Genomic DNA, 21,997 nt, shown 5'->3' with positions numbered 1-21,997 from the left:
TATTAAACTTTTCAACTCTGTAATTTCTGTTTCATTCCTTTTTATAATTCCTATCTCTCTTTTCATATTCTCTATTTGGGAAGACATCTCTCATACTTTTTTTTTTTTTCTTTTGGTTCTTTAGATATTGTTTCATTAAGTTCATTGAACATATTTGAAATAGTTTATTTAAAGTCTTTGTCTAGTAAGTCCAATATCTGGGCATCTTCAGGTACATTTTATATTGGTTGCTTTCTTCAAGAAGAAAGCCAAACTTTCTTGTTTCTTATTGGATGACTTTTAATTTTTCATTAAGAACTAGGTATTTTAAATGTTCTAATATTCCATTTTGCTAATATCCTTTCACAAATTGAATGCTTCTACTCCTCAGTATGGGTGATATTTTCCTGCCTGTTTCTTTGATTGGATGCTAAACATTATGGATTTTATATTGGGGGTAGTTTAATTTTTTTTTTGTTCATTTAGGAAGCAGTTTTCTTGGATTTTCTTCTGATTCATAGTTAAATTACTTAGAGAGATTATCTTCATGGTTTCTTTTAAGCTTTATTCAGGTGGGCCTGTAACTAACTTGAGGGTTAGTGCCACTAAGACAATACCTGTGTGAGGATTTTATTTGATGTCCTGTATGTCACAAAGTCTTTCTACTGTAGTAGAAATAGGAACTTAGTTTTAAGCCAGTGTGATCTCATTGATTTGTTCTGCTTATTTCTTTGTATTAATTATTTCATTGGTCTTGGGAAGTTTTCTTTCACACATGCACAGATCAGTACTGTGCAGCTTTGAAGGCAATCCTAGTTAGTGGAATCATTCTTTTTAAATTTGGTTTGTGACTAGGACCCTATAGTCAATGTAATACGTAGTTTAGAGTCAAGCACTGGAGTGTAAATCTTAATTTTGCTACTCCCTGACTTCCTGACTGTATATCTATAGCAAATTACTTTAGCCTCAGAGTCTCTAGCTTTATTATTATTATTTTTTTAAGGATTTCAAATTAAATATTTTATTAACATGGTAGTTGTGGTTTTACAATATGCACACACACTCATACACTCGGAATGGTATGCCTGGGGGAGAAAAAGCTTAAATATGTCTAAGGGGAAAATGGAAAATAATGAAAAAATAATTCCTGTAGATTTCCATTATTGTAGGCAGTTAGGTCCACATCACTTACAAAGCATTGCCAAATCTCTCCAAGAAAGCAGAGTTTGAGAGGGGAAGAAAAAAAAATACCTGGGAAAATTTCAACAATGGCGTGGCATATATAAGAAAGCTGACATAATGTGGACTTTTGCTTTGAGTTTTCTCTTTGGGGAGAGGTTTGTCAGTGGGCAGAAAATAAGAGAAGGGGATGTGAAGTAGGCTTTTGCAGTCTGTTTTCTCCACTGTGTTGTGCAGGGTCATCAAGAAAATGCTTAGTCTTTCTCTAGAACCAATTTCAGAACTTTTCCAATCCCCATGGTCTTACCCTTATATCTTAAGGTAAAATGACCCATCCGAGGGGTTTTTAAAGATTTCAAGGTAGATGGTTCCTGTTGTCCTTAAATGAGCCATGCACACTTGGTGTTGTTTCACAAAACAAGGGCTTACTTTTTCACCCAATTTTTGGTCTCCCAAACAGATTAAGGTGGTTATTTCAACTTCCTGCATATAAGTATGAATATGCAACACCATGCTTTAACCTGGCAGATGATGAATTTGTGCTCAATAATCATTCTCTGGGCATCAAATGTATATCCAGAATGACAAAGATTATTAGGATCACAAGGTATGAATATGAATCCTCGAAGGATCTCTTCTTCAGTTCCCTTCAGTCTGATTTTGAGATTTTCACCTGGAGCTACAGAATCAGTTTCCACATCATCAGAAAGGATTCCAAGAAATTCCACATTGTGCTTTTTGGCATCATCAGCACCTGCTGGCCTTTACAAATAGATCTTGATTCCAGCTTTCCCAGGACCTCAGTACCCATAACTGTGTACTTGTCCACAATTGGCAGCCTGATTAGTCCATCAACTGATCTACTGTAGTTTGGCAAATTGTCCAGATGTGGAATAAATGGCAGTCCACTATACCAAATACAGAAATCTGACTTGCTCTTAAGATTTGCTCCCATCAGTCCTGAGCAGGGCATAAAGTGTTTGTCCTTTTTGGGATTGAAGCCAATTTAAAAAATGGCACTAGTTTCTCTTTACATTCCTCCTATTTCTCCACCTGTTTCTCATTGTTCCAATTCACTGTTGGATCATCCATCTTATTAATAAGCATAATTAAATGCTTTACACCTGCTGTCTTTGCTAACATTGCATGTTCTCTTGTCTCTCATCCTTTTTCAAATCCAGTTTCAAACTCCTCCTTCCTGGCAGAGATTACCAGTGCAGCCAGATTAGCTTGAGAAGCACCAGCAATCATGTTTGGGACAAAACTCATGACCAAGGGCATCTAGAATTGTAAAATGCTGCTTTTTTGTTTCAAAATAAGCCCGACCTCTCCTACTGTTTTACCCTTATCTTGTTCTTCCTTATTTGTGTCTAGGACTCAAGACAAATACATAGTTTCTCTGTTTTTTTTCTTTAGCTTCTCTTTCATATTTCTCAAGTGTCCTTTTTGTCAACCATTCCAGTCATATATGTTATTTGTCCTCCAGTGGTTGACTTACCAGCATCTACATGCCCAATGAATACATTTATGTGTTCTTTTTTAGAAACACTTGCCGGTGCCACTACAGATTTAGGTTTTGGTATTTCCTCTTCTTCCTCCATCATTTCTTGGGCATTTTAGTCTAGGGGCTTTCTGTCTCCCTGGGAACTGTATCCTGGCTCTGCTTCACTTATTTCTTCTTGTGCTCCCATATTCTTCTGGAGACATTTCTGTCTCTTCGTTTTCTGCAGCAGGCTTTGAAAGTTTCATGCTAACAGCTGAATTTGAACCTTCATAAAACAATGACTGTTCCTTCTGAGAAGGTTCCACAGCTGAAGGGCCTCTGGTGCCCGGTTGTTGGTGGTGGGTGGGGCTGGCGGTGGCTGGGCTGGACCCTGCGGTGCGGACGTTGGGCACCAAGGGCGCCGGCTGCAAGCCCCACTGTGGGGCTCATTCTGGTCTTCTGCTGCCTCCACCACATGGGTCCTGCCCAGGAGCTTCCCTGTCCGCCTGGTCCCAGGCGTCGGGTGCCCAGTGTGTGGTGAAGAGAGGAAGGGAAATGGATGTGGGGCGGCAGGGGAGGAGCAGGCTGCTCTGACCCAGCGAGCGAATGTGGAGAGGCAGAAGGGCTGGGGGTAGTGACACATCCTGGTGTCATGGCAGCGGGGACTTGCCTTTAGTTTTATATGAAATAAAATTATAAAGCACTAGCATACTTATTGCCATTTAATGTATTTAACACATACCAATATATATTATGTCTGTCATTGTTTGTATCCCTTTTCAGCTGCTTAGCTCTACCTCCTAGACTTATTGATTTCCTCTATTGTCACTTGTTTTTTCTATTTGAGGAAAGATTCTTGTAGCATGGGTTGCCTCTTTGAAGATTTTTTAACACTTAAGTTTGCTTTCTTTTTAATAGTAAATGAATCTCTTAACTTTTAGAATCTTAATTAAAGATGCTTTGATAATTGATTTGACTAGAAAAGAAAGAAAATGTTAACATGAAAAGTGAGTATTGAATGTTAGATATTTATAAAGAATAGATCGAGGGTGGTATGTTAGTCATACACAGAATAAAGGAGGAAGCTGACCATTGTATAACCCCACTCTAACAGAGTCTCTTACAGGGATTGCTTAGTCCCTGTGTTCAGTCATGGTAAGTTAAGAACTCTCTGTTATATGGTTAATTTATGTGGCCATTGATGACATTTGTGGTAGATGGATTATGTACCCCAGAAAATATATCAACCTTAAACCATTCCTGTGGGTGTGAACATACTGTAACAGACCCTTTGGGGATACTATCTTTAGTTAAGGTGCAGACATTGGAATCAGGATGGGTCTTTTTTTTATTATTATTTAATTTTATTGAGATAGCTCTACATACCATACAGTCCATTCAAAGTATAGAATCAGTGGTTCACAATATCGTTACATGAGTGTGTACTCACCACCACAATAATTTCTAGAACATTTGCACTACTCTAGAAAAAGAAAAAAGAAAAACCCCCTCCTATATCCCTTACCCCTCCCCCTTACCACTAACATTGTAGTCTACCCAATTTTAAGACTTAACAGTACAGGTAAGACAGTATTGACATGTATATGTGGAGCAAAACAAAACACAGGATGGGTCTTACTCCTGTTACTGGAGGCCATATAGAGAAGGCTATTATTTTAGTCTGTTAATGCCACTGGAAGTGTAATATATCAGAAATATATAAAGGGAACTTTTTAGGTTTCAGGTTTACAGTTCTAAAGCTATGAAAGCGTCCAAGCTAAGGCATCCAGGGAAAGATACCTTTGCTCAAGAAAGGCTGATTGGTCTGGAACATCTCTTTCAGCTGGGAAGACATAGGACTGATTTCGGCTGGTCCTTTGGCTTCTGTTTTCAAACAGCTTTCCTGGGTTGTTTTCTTTCTGCATTTCTGAATATCTCTGTGTTAGCCCTGAAGCTTTTTCCAAAATGGGTCCCTGTTAAAGGACTCCAGTAAATAGCTTAAGACCCACCTTGAATGGGGCATATCTCCATGAAAAACACCTAATCAAAAGGTCCTACCTACAATAATTTGTGGGTCACATCTCCATTGAAACAACTTAATAAAGAAGATCCCACCCTACAATAAAGCTGCCCCTAAAAGATTGGAATGGGAAAAATAACATGGATTTCCTGGGTGCACAACAGCCTCAAACTGGCATAGCTAAAGAGAGAAAGCCATAGGGAAGAAGTTTGAAGTACATGGAACCCAAAAGAGAAAGGAGAAGATGCTACCATGTGCATTGCCATGTAGTGAAAAAGCCAAGTAACCAAGTGTCATCTGCAGCCAGCCCCAGAATACCAGTTTTCTGGGAGAAAGCATTGCTTTGCTGATGCCTTGATTCTGGACCTTTCCTAGCATCAAAACTCTGAGCCAATAGATTTCCGTTGTTTAAGCCCGCCCATTTTGCAATATTTGGACTGCAGCTGGGAAACTAAGACAGTTGTCTTAAGAGGCTAAGGCATGGTAGGGCTCAGAATAGATGCACGGGCTATATGTGGTTACTGAGCTGTGGGGGGTGGAGGTGATGCAAACTCACTTATTGAGAATCCCCACGTGTAATTTACAAAGAAAGAATACTGCTGTCACAAAGTGATGTTGCACTTGGCATTTGAACAACTGTTTACCTTATTAGAGAATGTCATAAAGACAAAATAAATGTAGATTAATTTACTTTATTCCTACACCAGTAACTAGCTTTACGGATTACTTAATAGTTGGGTATAGACTTTCACACTGGCAGTATTTCTTTCCTTCTATTGACAATAACATTCTACTGCCTTCTGGCCTTCATTAGAAAAATTCCTTTTAGACTGTTCTTCTTTTCAAGGTTAATTGTTCTTTTTCCTTACTTTTAAGAAGATTTTGTCTTTTTCCATGGTGCTCTAGTTTGAAAGTTGCCAGAATGCGATATACCAGAAACAGAACGGCTTTTCAAAAGGGAAATTCATTAAGTTGCAAATTTATAGTTCCAAGGCTATGAAAATGTCCAAATTAAGGCTAGGCTGTGAAATGTCCAATCTAAGGCATCCAGAGAAAGATACTTTGGTTCAAGAAGGCTATGACATTCAAGGTTTCTCACACAGCTGGAAAGGCACATGGTGAACGTTGGCGTTATCTGCTGGTTTTCTCTCTAGGCTTCTTTTTCATGAAACTCCTCTGGGGGCGTTTTCCTTCTTCATCTCCAAGAGTCTCTGGCTATGTGGTTCTAAAGCTTTTTCTGAAATGATTCCCTCTTAAAGGGCTCCAATAAGCAGTCTCACCTTGAGTGGGTAGAGATACATTTCCATGGAAACCATCTAATCAAAAGTTACCACCTACAATAGGGTGGATCACATTTCCATGAACACAATCAAAAAGCTCCCTCCCAGCAATATAGAATGAGGAATTAAAAAACTTGGCTTTTCTGGGGTACAAACAGATGTTTGGCAATACCAAACTGGCACAGATGGTATTCCTCAGTTTTGATATGAGATATCTAGGTGTGGAGTTCTTTTTGTTTATGCAACTTGGAAATTTCTTGGACTTCTTAAATCTGTTGATTTCTTTGATCACTTCTGGAACATTCTCAACCTTTGTCTCTTCAAAGATTGTTTCTTGTGTGATTTATTTTTCTTCAGTTGGAGTGGAAAATTGCTCAATATAAGAAATAAAGTTTTTGGTGCTGAAATAAAGCTTTTGGGGCCTGTTAACTGCCAAATCAGATCTTGTTTGAAGCAGAAGACACTATAGCTTTCCTGATGTACCTTTGAGCCACATGTGCTTTTTCAAGATCCAGTGACTAGAGATAAGTTTGTCGTTCCATTCTCCTAGATCAAGGTTCTTAACAGTGGTCCTACTGACATTTGGGGCCAGATAATTTTTGTTGTGAGGGGCTATCTTCTGCATTGTAAGATGTTTAACATCGTTCCTGGCCTCTACCCACTAAATGCCAATGGTACTCTCTCCCCAGCTGTAACGACCAAAAATATCTCTAAACATGCCAAATGTCCTGTAGGGGGTAAAATTGCCTTACTTGAGAACCACCATAACCATTACACATTCACTGGCAGCTTGTGAAAGGAAATGGGCATTTGTTTATTTTGTTTTGTTTTATGGTATTCTGAATCACTGAAGATTCCAGGGCAAGGTTAGGAGAAGAAAAAATAACTGTTTCTTCTCATTTTCTTTTCCCTCTCCTCTGGGATTTTGATTAAATTTTTAGACCTCAATTTTATCTTTTTTAAAGTCATAGTCTTTTGTATTTCCCACTTTTCTGCCTTCCTGTGTGATGGTCTGGATATTTTCTTCTCTCCTGCATTCTAGAATATACTTTTAAATTATGTCTAATTTGTAAAATACATTTACTTTGTTGTTGTTATATTTTTTATGAGGAAAATTTTTGAGTATGTAATGAATATGAAAATATATATCACCTAGATTCAATAGTACTTAATAGTGCCATATCTATCTATAATTATTTTTTCCAAAACCATTTTAAAGTGAGTTGAAAGCATCATGTCACTTTATCCCTAAATACTTTATCTCCTAAGAAAAAAGATATTTTCCTATATAACCACAAGACCTATATTACATAAGAAAAATAATAATTTCTTATGTTTTGTAGTACAGCTCTGCTTTCACTGAATTATCTTGGTTTCATTTAGAAATGCTTACTTCTCCTTTATTTGGGGAAGATATTTTTGGTGAGTACAGAATTCTGAGTTGACAGTTTTTTTTTTTAAATGACATCTTTTCTTGTTGCCAGTATATTGTCTTCTGATTTGTATGGTTTGTCATAAGAAGTCTATTATAATTTTTATCTTTGTTTCTCTACTTAAATGTTCTCAAGCCAGGGATGATTTTGCCTTCCAAGGGATGTTTGGCAATTTTTTGTCACAACTGTAGAGTGTGGAGAGAGTTGCTACTGGTGTCTAATTGGTAGTGACTAGGAATGCTGCAAAACATTACACTGCACTGGACAAAGAATTATCCCTTACGGAATATCAACAGTGCTGAGATTGAGAAAGCCAGTTGTTTTTGTTGTTGTTTTTTTAACATTTTTGTTATGAAATATGAATACAAAAAAGAAAGAAATTTCAAAGTACATTCTTTTTATATTTAATTGACAAGCCAAAACAACATGCAAACACAAACATTCTTAACTTACAAACATTCCATACGTGGTGTACGATCAGCGGCTCATGATGTCATCACGTAGTAGTATATTCATTAGCAAGATCATTTTTAGAACATTTGCATCACTCCAGGAAAAGAAATAAAAAGAGAAAAGAGAAAACTCATACATACTATACCCCTTACTCCTCCCTTTCATTAATCACTAGTATTTCAGTCTACTCAATTTGTTTTAACATTTGCTCCCCCTATTATTTATTTATTTTTAATCCATATTTTTTACTTATCTGCCTATACTGTAGATGAAAGGAGCATCAAACACGAGGTTTTCATAATTACGTAGTCACATTGTGAAAGCTATATCATTATACATTCGTCTTCAAGAAACATGGCTACTGGAACACAGCTCTACAGTTTGAGGCACTTTCCTCTAGCCTCTCTAATATACCTTAAACTAAGAAGGGGATATCTATATAATGCGTAAGAATAACCTCCAGGATAACCTCTCGACTCTGTTTGAAATCTTTCAGCCAATGACACTTTATTTTGTCTCATTTCTCTCTTCTACCAAGAAGATTTTCTTGATCCCTTGATGCTGAGTCCCAGCTCATTCTAGGATTTCTGTCCCACATTGCCAGGGAGGGTTACACCCCTGGGAGTCATGTCCCACGTAGAGAGGGGGGAGGGCAGTGAGTTTGCTTGCCATGTTGGCTGAGAGATAGGCCACATATGAACAACAGAAGCGGTTCTCTGGGGGTGGCTCTTAGGCCTAATTTTAAGTAGGCTTAGCCTATCCTTTGCGGGGATAAGTTTCATATGAAGAAACCCCAAGATTGAGGGCTCAGCATATTGATTTGGTTGTCCCCATTGCTTGCGAGAGCATCAGACCTTCTCCAAATGGGGGAGTTGAATTTTCCTGCTTTTTCGCTATTCCCTCACGGGAAATTGAGAAATTCACAAATTCTTCTTTATTCACTGTTCAAATCACTCTGGGATTTATCGGGGCATCACACTGGACAAACCTACAAAATCTTGTACCCTATTCAAGGTTCGGTGTACTTATATGTACTTCAATTAACCTGGTGATATAAGTTATATTAGGAAATGCACTAGTCAAAATATAAATTTTGTACCAAATATTTTTTGCTTTAGTCTCACACAGAAGTTGAAGTTTTAAAATATTAATTACCATCTGTTTTCAGTGTTCTGCAATATTGACATTCCTTTGTTCTTCCTCATGCAAAAACATTTTTTAATTTGTACATTTAGTAACTATCATTGTATACTCTAGGCATTCCTAGCTTATTACTGTCTCGGCCTTTATTTCAAAGCTGTTTTAAAACAAGGAGTTTTAGAGCAAATGTCAAATATGGTATGTATTACAGTTCCACCATTTCAGGTGTTTCCTTCCAGCTGCTCTAATAAGACACTGGTGCTAAGAATAATTATCAGTGTAATGATTCAGTAGTTATACTCATTTGTTTAATCCTATCTTCTCTGATATAACTCCTCCTCCTTTTATCCTCCTCCCACTCTTTAGGTCTATTTGGGCAGTGGCCATTCAGAAACCCAGTTCTATATGCTATGTATTTTTTTTCCTCTGACTGCCATCATGAGTTTCTCCTTGTTTTTTGTTTGTAGCACTTTGAATATGCTATGTGTGAGTGTGATTTAATGGGGAAAGGGAAAGGACATTTTCCCAGTTTGTCTTCTTTGAGTTTCTTGGATCTGTGGTTGGGTGTTTTTTGTCAATTTTGGAAAAAGATCTTGGTGTTATTTCTTTAAATATTACTCCTACCCTTTTCTCCATTTCCTTGTGTTTTAGGCTGTTTGTACTGTGCTGTGGCTTTTGGATTCTTTTTTCTGCTATTTTCCCCTCTTTTTGTGTTAGAATATTTTGGGATAATTTTTATTGACCTATCTTCAAGTTTGCTGATTCTTTCCTTGTCTTTGTTGAGTCTACATTCTTCGTCTCTGTTGCTATATATTCATTCCTAGCATTTCCCTTTTATTCTCTCTTAGTTTCCATGTCTGTACTGAAAATATCTATCTCATCATGAAGTTTGTCCACCTTTTCCACTAAAGCCTTTAATATATCTCCTGCTGTTGTTTTACTTTCCTATCTGGTAATTCCAACTTCATATCTGAGTTTGGTTCTTTTGATTGCTTTGTCTCTTCAGACTGTTTTATCTTTCCCTTTTTATGCTTTATAGGATTTTGTTGAAAGCTGGACATCATGTGTATGATAGTAGAGGTTGAGGTAAATTGTACTATTTTTATACCTGGAAATAGATAAACTTTTGTGGGGGGTAGGGGAGTGAGGCTAGGCTTTTGTGGGGGAGGATAGAGTCAGGCTATTCCCAGTTTGTGCTGGGTTTGGGTTTTGTCATTGCATAATTTCCATCACACATTTCAACTTCCTGTAGCATTCATCGTTACCTTGTGTTTAAGATGGGAGATGTTTTGATATTTTTTCTTAATGTCAATTTTTCTGTACTATGCCTCTGATTGATCTCTTTCCAACCTTTTCCACCTCTTCCAAAAGTAGTCCTCTGATTCTTTTTTCTCAGCTCTTGTTAGTTTAATATATATTTCTTAGATTCTTAATTATACTCTTTGTTCCTAAAAAGTTAATTGGCAAGGTAAAATATGTTTATCAAGTCAATTTCAAAAATTCCTCATAGGAATCTATTTCATAATTATAGCAGTTCTTTTCATTCAGCACTAGTGTTAATTGACAGATTGCAGAATTTTGTATAAAAAATGTATCTGTATTATAAATTACTAAGAAATATATCTTCTCCATAATTATTATTGGAGTATTTTTGTATGATACTTACTTGTATGCTGTCGATGCAAACGGAAAATACTTATAACAAAATAACTGGGTTTTTGGTTAGTTTTTTCTTTTTTGCTTGCTTGGTTGATCATGTATTGTGCTAGTAAATTTATGGCAAAAATATGGAGATTTATGCTTTGCTTTTTTTCCAACTTTGACTTGAGATTCTTTTCAAATGGGAGACAGCATTGTGGGTAAAAATATTGGCTTCAAAATCAGACTTAAGTTTAAATCCCAGCCATGTCTTTATACTTTGTTTCTTTGTACAAAGCTTTTCATCTCTCTAAACTTTAATTAAATTCATTTACTTTTTAACTTAGTCTCAGTTTCTCATCCAAAAATGAAGACTCAGAGTTGGTGCAAGGACAAATGGAAATACTAATAACCACTTAATATGGATTAAAGAACATGTTTGAAATTTATGCTTGTTGTATTTGTTACCTAATTCTGCTGACAAATTACCACAAATTTAGTGGCTTAACACAGCCTAAATTTATTACCTTAACAGTTCTAGAGGTCACAAATCCAAATGGGTATCATTGAACCAAAAGTAAGGGGTTAGCAGGGTGAAGTTCCTTCTGTATGTTGCTCTGGGGGAAAATCTGTTGCCTTGATTTTTTTCCAGCTTCTAGATGCTGCCTACATTCATTAACTTGTGTCTCCCTTCCCTCTTCAGTCGTCAGTGTCTAGGCCAGTCCGTCTTTCTCATGATGCCATCTCACTGGTTCTGATTCTTCTACCTGTGTCCTCCGTATTTAAGGATTGTGGTTACTTTGGGCCCATCTGAATAGTCTAGGATAATCCAGTGATCTTAAAATTGATCATTGGTAGTCTTAATTCCCTTGCCATGTAACATAACAATTACAGGTTCCAGGTATTAGGATGTGGACATCTTTGGTAGGCTATTATTCTGCCTACCACCCTTAATGTATGTTTGTGTGTGATTTTATAATTGTTTTCTGATCATACAAATAGCGCTTCCATAGTTAAATAATAAACTCTTTGAGGTAAGAGATTGTTTTGTGTCCTACCACATTTTTGCAGTTTTTGAGTTGAGTATTTCTGATTATTATTGTAGAAAACTATGTATAGCTAATCAGAGTTTGTTAGGATCTAAGATATTATTTCTAAATAGTTATACCTGCTTTGAAAACCATTTAGTAAACTAAATACACTTTTAAAAACCATAGAGGAAAGAAACTTACTATGTATTAAGAACCTGCAACACAGTGCTTGATGTTTTCTAGTATTTCGTTAAGTCCTTATAACAACTCTGAGTCTTCATTTTTGGATGAGAAACTGAGACTCAGTTAAAAAGTAAGTGAATTTAATAAGGAATGGAGAAGAGGTTATTTTTAATAGAAAATCTTAAATTCAATAGTTGGTTGCAATTTGGAATACATTTAGAAACCTCAAATGGCCCTTTTCTTTTTTAATAGACTTCTAAGGTGAAATGGCTAGCTAATTTCCTGTTACAGGAAGTATCTATGCTTAAAATGGTGTAGTGCATCTTGAATATAGATTTTTTTTAGGTGAAGGTCATCATAAAAGAGAATAGAATCTCTTTGGTTCTTTCAAAATGAAAATTCAGAGGAACAGGAGATCTATATGTACATTCGCAAAAATCTTCTACAAAATTTGTTGTTCGTAATTTTTTTTATAGTTCTTATTTCTTCCCTGCCCTTGGGCAGAGATTTTATTTAATTATCCTTAATTGAGAGGAGGGTCCAGAATTATCAGAGTGGCCTATAGTAACTCTTTGTTTGCCCTAATAGTCCATTTTAATCTTTCCCCTTCGTCTGTGCCACCATCTCCATTTCCATGAAAACTAAAAAATATAGCTGTTTTTATTGTGTGTGAAAACAATAGCAGGGATGTTACCAGGTGGGAACATCTGAAGGAGATTTTTTTATTTAAAAATCTTCACTCTGCATGTGTCCTCTAGAACCAGGAGTTTCACCTTTAGAATTAATTGCTCCTGAGAATGGAATGCACAAAACTGATCATGAGGGAGACAGATCATTTAGATTAGGATGATTAACTACTACTCATGTCATATTGCTCTTCTTTCTCTACTTCTCAGTATTTAGAAATTTTGAGAACTCAAGTTTCTAAAGTTGATCTGGTTTAATAGAAACAACAGCAAATTGCAGTATTATTTTGCCCTAAGCAAAATGTTAAGTAGATTATGTGTATTATCATCTTTTATCTTCATACCTCGATGAAGTCTTAAGTATCACTGTACTCTTCATTTTATAGATGAGGTAGCTTAAGGCACAGAGAGAATAAGGAATCTACTGTAGATCTCAGGGCCTGTCAGTGGAGAAGCTAGGATTGATGCTAGGTGTTCAGATTCTACATTTAACCACTGTACAATACTCTTCCACTAGTTACATTCTTGCTAAATTTGATTCCTTCAGAAGATTGTCTACTTTAGGGAGTAATGGCCATAAAATAGTATTATTTATTGTTGATTCATTTTTTCAATATTCATAATATGCTTGCCAAACTGTATTTTACTGTAATTTATGCTGTATAATAATTAGTTTCTTATAAGTTTGCAACCCTACTTCCAGCTTTCTGGAAGGCAAGGATAGTGATGGTTTGGGGTATTTACTTTTTGGTTTTTAAAAATTAAGATATAATTTACATACCATTTTAAAGTACAAATCAATGGGTTCTTTATCTTTTTATAAAGTAGTTTATTGAGGTATATTTGCATACCATATAGTCCTTCCAAAGTGTACAGTTATTGGCCTTTAGTTTATTCATAGAATTTATGTTCATCACCACAATCAATTTTAGAACATTTTCATTACTTCAAGAGAGACCCCTTAGCAATTATTTCTCAATCCCTCTGTCCTTTACCAGCCATACATAACCACTGTGCCTAGAAATGCCATGTTTTAATCCTGATCCATTTTACAGAGGCAGCCGTTTATTTTAATCCCTATTCAGCACTGTAGATTGGACTCTTGATTAGATTATCTCCATGGAGGTGTGACACACCCAATTGTGGATATTAGCCTTTGATTAGGAGTCATGACTCCACCCATTCCAGGTGGGTCTTGATTAGTTTACTGGAATCCTTTAAAAGAGGAAATATTTTGGAGAAAGTGAGAGAGCCAGAATGTGGCCTTTGGAAATAGGGAAGAAGGAATTCACCCCCAGGGGAGCTTCATGAAGCAAGAAGCCTGAAGAGAAAATTAGCGGACTTTGCCATGTGCCTTTCCAATTGAGAGAGAAACCCTGAACTTCTTTGGCCTTTCTTGAATGAAAGTAGCCTGTTGTTAGTGCCTTAATTTGGACATTTTAATAAACTTGCTTTAATTGGGACATTTTCAACCACTAATCTACTTCTGTCTTTAGATTTATTTATATTTGTATTTTATATAAATGGAATTATACAATATATAATGCCTTGTGTCTGGTTTCTTTCATTTAGCATAATGTTGTTGTTGTTATTGTTGTTTTTCAGTAATATGTTTTTTGTTTTTTTTTCATGGATAGGCACCAGGAATCAAACCCAGATCTCTGGCATAGCAGGTGTTCTAGTTTCCTAGCTTCCGGAATGCAATACACCAGAAACAGAATGGCTTTTAAAAAGAGGAATTTAATAAATTGCTAGTTTATAGTTCTAAGGCCGAGATAATGTCCCAATTACAACAAGTCTATAGAAATATCCAATCAAATGTATCCATCCAGGGAAAGATACTTTGGTTCAAGAAGGGCGATGAAGTTCAGGGTTTCTCTCTCAAGTGAAAAGGCACATGGCGAACACAGTTAGGGCTTCTCTCTCATCTTGAAGGGCCCATGGCGAACATGGCATCATCTACTAGCTTTCTTTCCTGGCTTCCGGTTTCATGAAGCTCCCCGGGAGGTGTTTTCCTTCTTCATCTCCAAAGGTTGCTGGCTTGTGGGCTCGCTGCTTCATGGTGCTGCAGCATTCTCTGCTCTCTCCGAATCTCCTTCATTCTCCAAAATGTTTCCTCTTTTATAGGACTCCAGAAACTTATCAAGACCCACCCAAATGGGTGGAGACATGTCGTCACCTAATCCAGTTTAACAACCACTCTTGATTAAATCACGTCTCCAGGGAGATGATCTGATTACAGTCTCAAGTTTACAGTATTGAATAGGGATTATTCTGCCTTCATGAAATGGGATTTAGATTAAAACATGGCTTTTCTAGGGGGTGTACATCCTTTCGAACCAGCGCAGCAGGTGATAACTCTGTTTGCTGAGCCACCATGGCCCACCCATAGTAATATGTATTTTTTAATTGGAGAATTTGTAGGTTTACAGAAAAGTTATATAAAAAAATATAGTGTTCCCATATACCTACCCCTATTGTTGATACTGTACAATAGTGTTATTAACACTAGTCCATAATTTACATTTGGTGTACTTTTTCTCATATACCACCCTATTATTAAAATCCAGTACTAGTGCCGTATATTTGTTATAATTCATGAAAGAACATTCTTGTACTATTAACCCCAGTCCATTGTCCACAACAGGGGTTCAGTGTGTTATATAGTCCCGTGTTTTTTCTTCAGCTTTCCTTTTAGTAACATATATGACCCAAAACTTCCCCTTTCAAACATATTCACATATATAATTCAGTGCTATTAATTACACTCACAATAATATGCTACCATCACCACCATCCATTTAGAAATGTTTACAATCAACCTAAATAGAAATTATGTACAAATTAAGCATCAGCTCCCTATTTTCTACCCACAAGCACCAAGATCCTTTTCTAAAACTTTACAGTCAACCAAAACAGAAATTCTATGCAAATTAAACATCGTCTCCGTATTCTCTTCCCCCAACCCATACCCTGGTAACCTGTATTCTAGGTTCTAACTCTGAGTTTGTTTATTATAATTAGCTCATAACAGTGAGATCATGATTTTTTCCTTTGTGTCTGGCTTATTCATTCAGCATACTGTTCTCAAGTTTCATCCATATTGTCGCATGCATCAGGATTTCATTCCTTTTAAATATATTCACAATATTTTGCAGCCATTGGCATTACCTATTTCTAGAGCATTTTTATCACCTCCTAAAGGAAGCCTGTACCTATTACCAGTCACTCTCCACTTCCCCCTCTCCTCAGCTGCTGGTTGTGATGGTTTTTTATTCATCTTTCAGCACCTACAATAATGCCTAACATAGTGCCCATTCAATAAATGTTTTTAGAATGTCTTTTTATAGTTTGGATATTCTCATTTTTATTATTTTATTTTTATTATATATTTATATTTATTCTATATATAATATATATATTTATATATATATATTTTATTATTATAAGACATGTTGCTTTTTGAAAAGCATGACACCAAACAAGATAGAATTCATTGATTTAGGATATATTTAACTGAGTGGCAATTTGCCAGTATCATCTTAAAGCATTAGAGGTGGTCGTGAATGAGATAAATACCTGAGTTCATGAAGCTTACGTTTTAGTAGGAGGTAGACATTGAAAAACAAATGAGAACCTTAGATGTTAATAACTGTTAGGAAGAAAGTCACTCATTAATGAAATAGAGAGGACTCACATTCAGACAAGGTGGTGCTACATTAACTAGATGTGTTATGGAATCCTTCTTTAATATTAAAGTATTGCCTTAATCACAAGAATAAATCAGCTATAGTGAAGATCTAGATCCTCAGGAATGAAGAACTGAAAGACTAGTGTGAATGAGAGAGCAGTAAGGTCTGAAGTTCGAGAGGGAATTGAAAACCAGCTCACATAGGATCTCATAGACCTTGGTGTAAGTTTGGATTTGGACTTTATTCTGAGTTAGATGTAAAGTCACTGGTAGTATCACAACTTGCTGATGCAGGATAATATTAAGAGAGGGACTGATGATGGCTCTTAGTTTTTTTACTTGAGTAATTTATATGAGTGGTATTACCATTTATTGAAATGGAAAGAGGTATGGGGAAGTACTATAGTTTGTTAATACTGCCAGAAATGCAATCTACCAGAAATGGGTTGACTTTTATAAAGGGGATTTATTAAGTTACAAATTTACAGTTCAATGGCCATAAAAAATGTCTAAACTAAAGGCATCCAGGAAAAGATACCTTGACTCAAGAAAGGCCAATCTGGGAAGGCATGTAGTTGGCATCTGCTGTTTGGCTTCTGGTTTCAAACAGCTCTGGAAGTATTTTTTTTCCATTTTACCTCCAAATGACTCTTTTTATCTTGGCTCTGAGCTTTTTCTAAAATGATTCTCTCTTAAAGGACCCCAGTAAGCAATCCCACCTTGAGTGGGTGGAGACACATCTCCATAGAAACCACCTAATCAAAAGGCTCCACCCACACTTGAATGGGTCACATCTCTGTGGAAACAACTTAACTGAAAAGATCCCCCCTACAATATTAAATCAGGATTAGAGAACATGTCTTTTCTGGGATACACAATAGTTTCAGACCAGCTCAAGGAGGAATGGGAAACATGTGGGCATTAAGAAATACATTTTGATGTATTTGAGTTGCCTGTAAGAAATTCAAATGGAATATATATTGGAATATATATTCAAATGGAATAATATATATATTATATATTGTATAAGCAATCTAGAGCACAAGAGAGAGGTCAGGACTAAAGGTATATTATAAATTATGGAGTCTTATAGTATTCAAAGACACAAGACTAAATGACTTCAGAGAGAGAGAGAATGTGCATTTTGGTGTAGAGAAAAAGATAAACTCCTGATGTACTGAAGCATTTAGAGCTTGAGCAAAGGAGTCTAAGAAAGAACAGGCAGTGAGATAGGAGGAAGATAAGGAGACTGATGTACTTGAAATCAAGAGAAGAAAATGGAGAAATTTGAGAGGGTAGGAAAAGAGGGAAAATTGGTTAAGATGAAGAATTATATGGAATAGTATAGAGTCCTTTAGTTTAAGTGTTGATAGGAGACCTGAGAAGGTTGATGTCTAAGAAAACCGGGATCTGAGAGGCATATCTGGATATGACGCATGCAAAAACAAGAGTGTTTTTTGTTTTGTTTTGTTTTTCATTTATGCAACTTCTCTTATACATGTACTCTTGTGGAGTTCTGTCTTAAAAAAATACAAATCCTATTTCAATTACACTTATTATGCCTGTATTTTGTCTAATACTCATGTTGATGTAAATTATGTTAGGAATAAGGAACAGAGGATTGTTTTTCCCCTAAAAGTTTCAAATGCTAGTGAATTAAAGCATCGTTAACATCAAGAGGGGATGTTAATCTTCAAGGTATCTGTTGATGTTATTATTGCTCTCTATACTTAGTGATATTAGAAATCGACATAGAATCTAGTTTTATAAATTCAAGGACTTATGAATGCAAATTTTCCTTGTTTTATTGCTTAGCTTTTGTGGGAACATATTTGTTTTATCTGCATTTATATCTGTTACATCTTCATTTTATATACTTTTTTTGTTTTGTTTCTTGCCCCTCTTCGCTTGCTCAGTATTTGGCTCACTGGTTACATTTTGTTATTCTAACATTAACTTGTAGATGAGATTTATTTAAACACCCACACACAGACTTGCCCCATTTCTTTGCTTAAAGCTTTTCATGGATACTTACTGCATTCAGAAAGAAAAATCCATACTCCTTCCAAGCCTAGAAACTGCATAATTTGTCTTGTTTATTATATTTTATATTCTTTGTCCATTTCCATAATTTAGGTGCAATATTTTTATCTTAATTCCTCCAATATCTCATCCACTTCAGAGTTTTAGTGTACAATATGTGGTATTTAGGTTCTGGTGTCAGTTTGGCCAAGTGATTGTGCCTGGTTGTCTGGTCATGCAAGCACTAGCCTGACCATTGGTGCAAGGATATTTCATGGCTGGTTGATAAACGGAAGGCTGGTGTATTAAATTATCAGTTATTTGATTGCATTTGTGGCTGATTACATCTGCAATCAACTGAGGTGTGCCCACCCCCACCCACCTCCATGCATGCAACGAGATACTCTAGTCAGTTGAGGGCTTTTAAGGAAAAAGAGAGACTCTCACTGCTTTTTAAGCCAGCAAGCCTGTACTGTGGAGTTTGTCCAGACTCTTCTTTGGATCCGCCAGCTTCATACCCTGATGGATTTTGGACTTTTCCATTCCCATGGTTGCATGAGACAACTTTATAAATCTCATATTTAAAAATCTCTCCTGTTGATTCAGTTTCTCTAGAGAACCCTGTCTAACACATAATATATCCTTTATCTGGTGGTTCCCTTTCATTCTTTTGTTTTAAAACAGCATCATAAAGTATAATTGATATAAAATAAACTGCAGAGTGTTGAAGTATAGAATTTAATGAATTTTGACATATATGTACACTCATGAAATCATCAGCATAATCAAGATTATGAACATATCCATCACCTCCAAAAGCTTCCTTGTGCTCTTTACAGTCCATCTGAATCTATCCCAAGGGATATCCCCAAGGGATAGATTCATTATAGAGTATTTTGTATTTTCCAGAATTTTATATAAATGAAATCATAGTTTGTTCCCTTTTAGGTAGTTGGGTTTGTGGGTCTGGCTTCTGCCATTTAGCATAATAATTTTGAGGTTCACCCATGTTGTATGTATCAATTGTTTGCTACTCTTTACTGCTAAGTCAAGTGGCATTATATTCACCTGTTTTAGGCATTTTGGTTGTTTCTGTTTTGGGGCTATTAAAAATATAACTCTTAAGAATTATTCCTATATAAGACTTTGCATAGGCGTATGCTTTCATTTCTCTTGAGTAAATACCAAGGATTGCCATGTCTGGGTCATATGATAGATGTAAGCTTAATTTTTAAGAAACTCCAAGTGTTTGTATAGTTTTTCATTCCCACAAGCAGTTTGTGAGAGTTCTAGTTGTCCACATCTTCACAAGTGCTTTGTGGTCAGTTCTTTTAAATTTAGAGATTTTATAGTGTGTATGTAGTAGTGTCTCACTGTGGGTTTTTTTTTTTTTTTTTTTTTTCTGGGATGCATGGGGCAAGAATCAAACCCGGGTTTTCTGCATGGCAAACGAGCATCCTACCACTGAACCACCTGTGTACCCCTCACTGTGGTTTTATTTATTTATTTATTTATTTATTTATTTTTGTATGGGCAGGCATCAGGAGTTGAACCCGGGTCTCTGGCATGGCAGGTGAGAACTCTGCCTGCTGAGCCACCGTAGCCTGCCCTCTCACTGTGATTTTAATAAGCATTCCCCCACAGTAAGGATGGACAGTTTTCATATGTTTATCTGTCATTTGTATATCTTCTTTGATGAAGTCTGTGCAAATCTTTTGCCCATATTTTAATTAGTTCTTTCAGTAGGTTTTAATATTATTGAGGTACAAATTTTTTAAAATATTTTTATTGAGAAATATCCACAGACATACTTTCAATATGTTTTTGACTCAAATTCTTTGGCAGATATTTTTGTAAATATTTTTTTCCAGCCTATGAGTTGCCTTTTCATGTTCATAGCAATGCCTTTTGAAAACACGTTTTAAATTTATTAATTGTGGTTTGTTTATTTTTCTCTTACGGTTTTTGCACCCTACCTAAGAAGTCTTTACAAAAGCCAAAGTTACTAAGATTTTCGTTTAAGTTTTCTTCTGGCCATTTAGCATTTACATTTAGATCTGTGATCCATTTTAAATTAATTTTGTGTATGGTTGAGTTTCATGTTTTTTGTATATGGATATGCATTCGTTGAAATGGTTATCTTTCTCCCCTATTAAATTGCTTTGGCACCTGTGTTTAAAGTAAATTGACTACATATATACAGGTCTATTTCTGAGCCTTTTTTTTCTGTTCTGTTCATCTGTATATGTAGTGTATCCTTATGCCAGTGTCATATTGAGTCTTGATTATTATAGTTTTATTATACGTCTTGAAATCTCTGGAGTCATTAAGCCTTTTAACTGTTCTTCTTTCTCAAAGTTGATTTGGCTATAGTAGGTTCTTTACATTTCCACATAAATTTTCTAGAGTCAGCTTGTCAGTTTCTACAAATAAAACCTGCTGAGCTTTTAATTTGGGTTGTGTTGAATCTATAGATCAATCTGGGAAAAACTGATATCTTAGTAATATTTGAATCTTTGGTTCTATGAACACAGTCTATATCTTTATTTAAGCCTTCTTTAATCTTTCTCAGCAATGTATTATAGTTTTCAGTGCGTAAATCTTATATATCTTTAGTGAAATTTATCCCTAAGAGTTTCAGATTTTTTTGATGCTATTGTGGATGACATTATTTTTTTAATTTTAGTTTTTAATTCTGTTGATAGCATCTAGATAATAAGTTGATTTTTGTATGTATTTTTTATATTGGAATTTTGCTAGACTTAATACCCTATAACTTGATAATACTTGATAATAACCATCAGTTATTTATTTCATAGCTTTAAATACAAACTTTACTCATTTAAAATGTATTCTCATATTGAATTTGTGGGGCTTGAAACTAATTTTAATATTTTCATTTTTTTTCTTTTAAATGCTGGAATTTAATGAGGAATTCATTGATTTTTTTTCCTTCTCAATTTTACCTGCTTTTCTACATTTACTTGATAGCTCTGGCTAACCTTAATTATCAAATATTAAGATACATAACATACTCTATTAATTTCTAAGTTAAGCAAAGATAATTGGGTTCTGGACTATTTATATCAATCCATAAAAACGTACATCTTTGCATGGAAGCCAAAGATATAGAATTAGAGATCCCGTTATACCAGTTTTTCAGATGAAACTTTGAAAAATATTAAAGTTTGTCTAATAAAAAATTTCAAGCTCTCATTAACCCTTATTAAGAGGGAGTTTTGTAATCCTAGATTAATCATATAAGGGAAATGTTTCTATACCAAATGTGTAGGCAGATGTTCTAAGAAGGGAAATTTATTAAGTTACAAGTTTACGGTTCCAAGGCCATGAAAATGTCCCAACTAAGGCATCAACTAGAGGTTACCTTCACTAAGGAAAGGTCAATGAAATTTGGGGTTTTTCTCTCACCTGGAAGGGCACCTAGAGAAGTCTGCCAGCTTTCTCTTCCAGCTTCTTGTTTTATGAAGCTCACCTGGAGATGTTTTCCTTCTTCATTTCCAAAGGTCTCTGGCTGCATGGGCTCTCCAAAACGGTTCCCTCTTAAAGGGCCCCAGTAAGCAACCCCACCGTGAATGGGTGGAGACATCTCCATGAAAACCATCTAATCAAAAGTTATCACTCACGAAAACTTTTGGTAATGGATGATGGTGATGGTATAACAACATTGTGAACATAATTAGCAGCACTGAAATATGTATCTGAGTGTGGTCAAAAAAGAATTAGATTGTTTATATGATGATAGAATAATAATTATAAAA

The 21,997-nt window shown here is 35.6% G+C and overlaps 1 protein-coding gene and 1 pseudogene across 2 annotated transcripts in view; one reads left to right on the top strand and one right to left on the bottom strand.

Annotated features, from left to right (window-relative positions):
• The window catches only part of AGPAT5 (1-acylglycerol-3-phosphate O-acyltransferase 5), a 102,459-nt gene that overhangs the window by 51,199 nt on the left and 29,263 nt on the right, over nt 1–21,997 (top strand). The window lies entirely within an intron of this gene.
• On the bottom strand, nt 1,287–2,922 carry LOC143677236 (eukaryotic peptide chain release factor GTP-binding subunit ERF3A pseudogene; annotated as a pseudogene).

This window comes from Tamandua tetradactyla, chromosome 3 (assembly GCF_023851605.1).
Source record: "Tamandua tetradactyla isolate mTamTet1 chromosome 3, mTamTet1.pri, whole genome shotgun sequence".
Taxonomy (NCBI): domain Eukaryota; kingdom Metazoa; phylum Chordata; class Mammalia; order Pilosa; family Myrmecophagidae; genus Tamandua; species Tamandua tetradactyla.
Note: the sequence above shows the minus strand (reverse complement) of the source record. Positions and strands in the feature narration are given on the sequence as shown.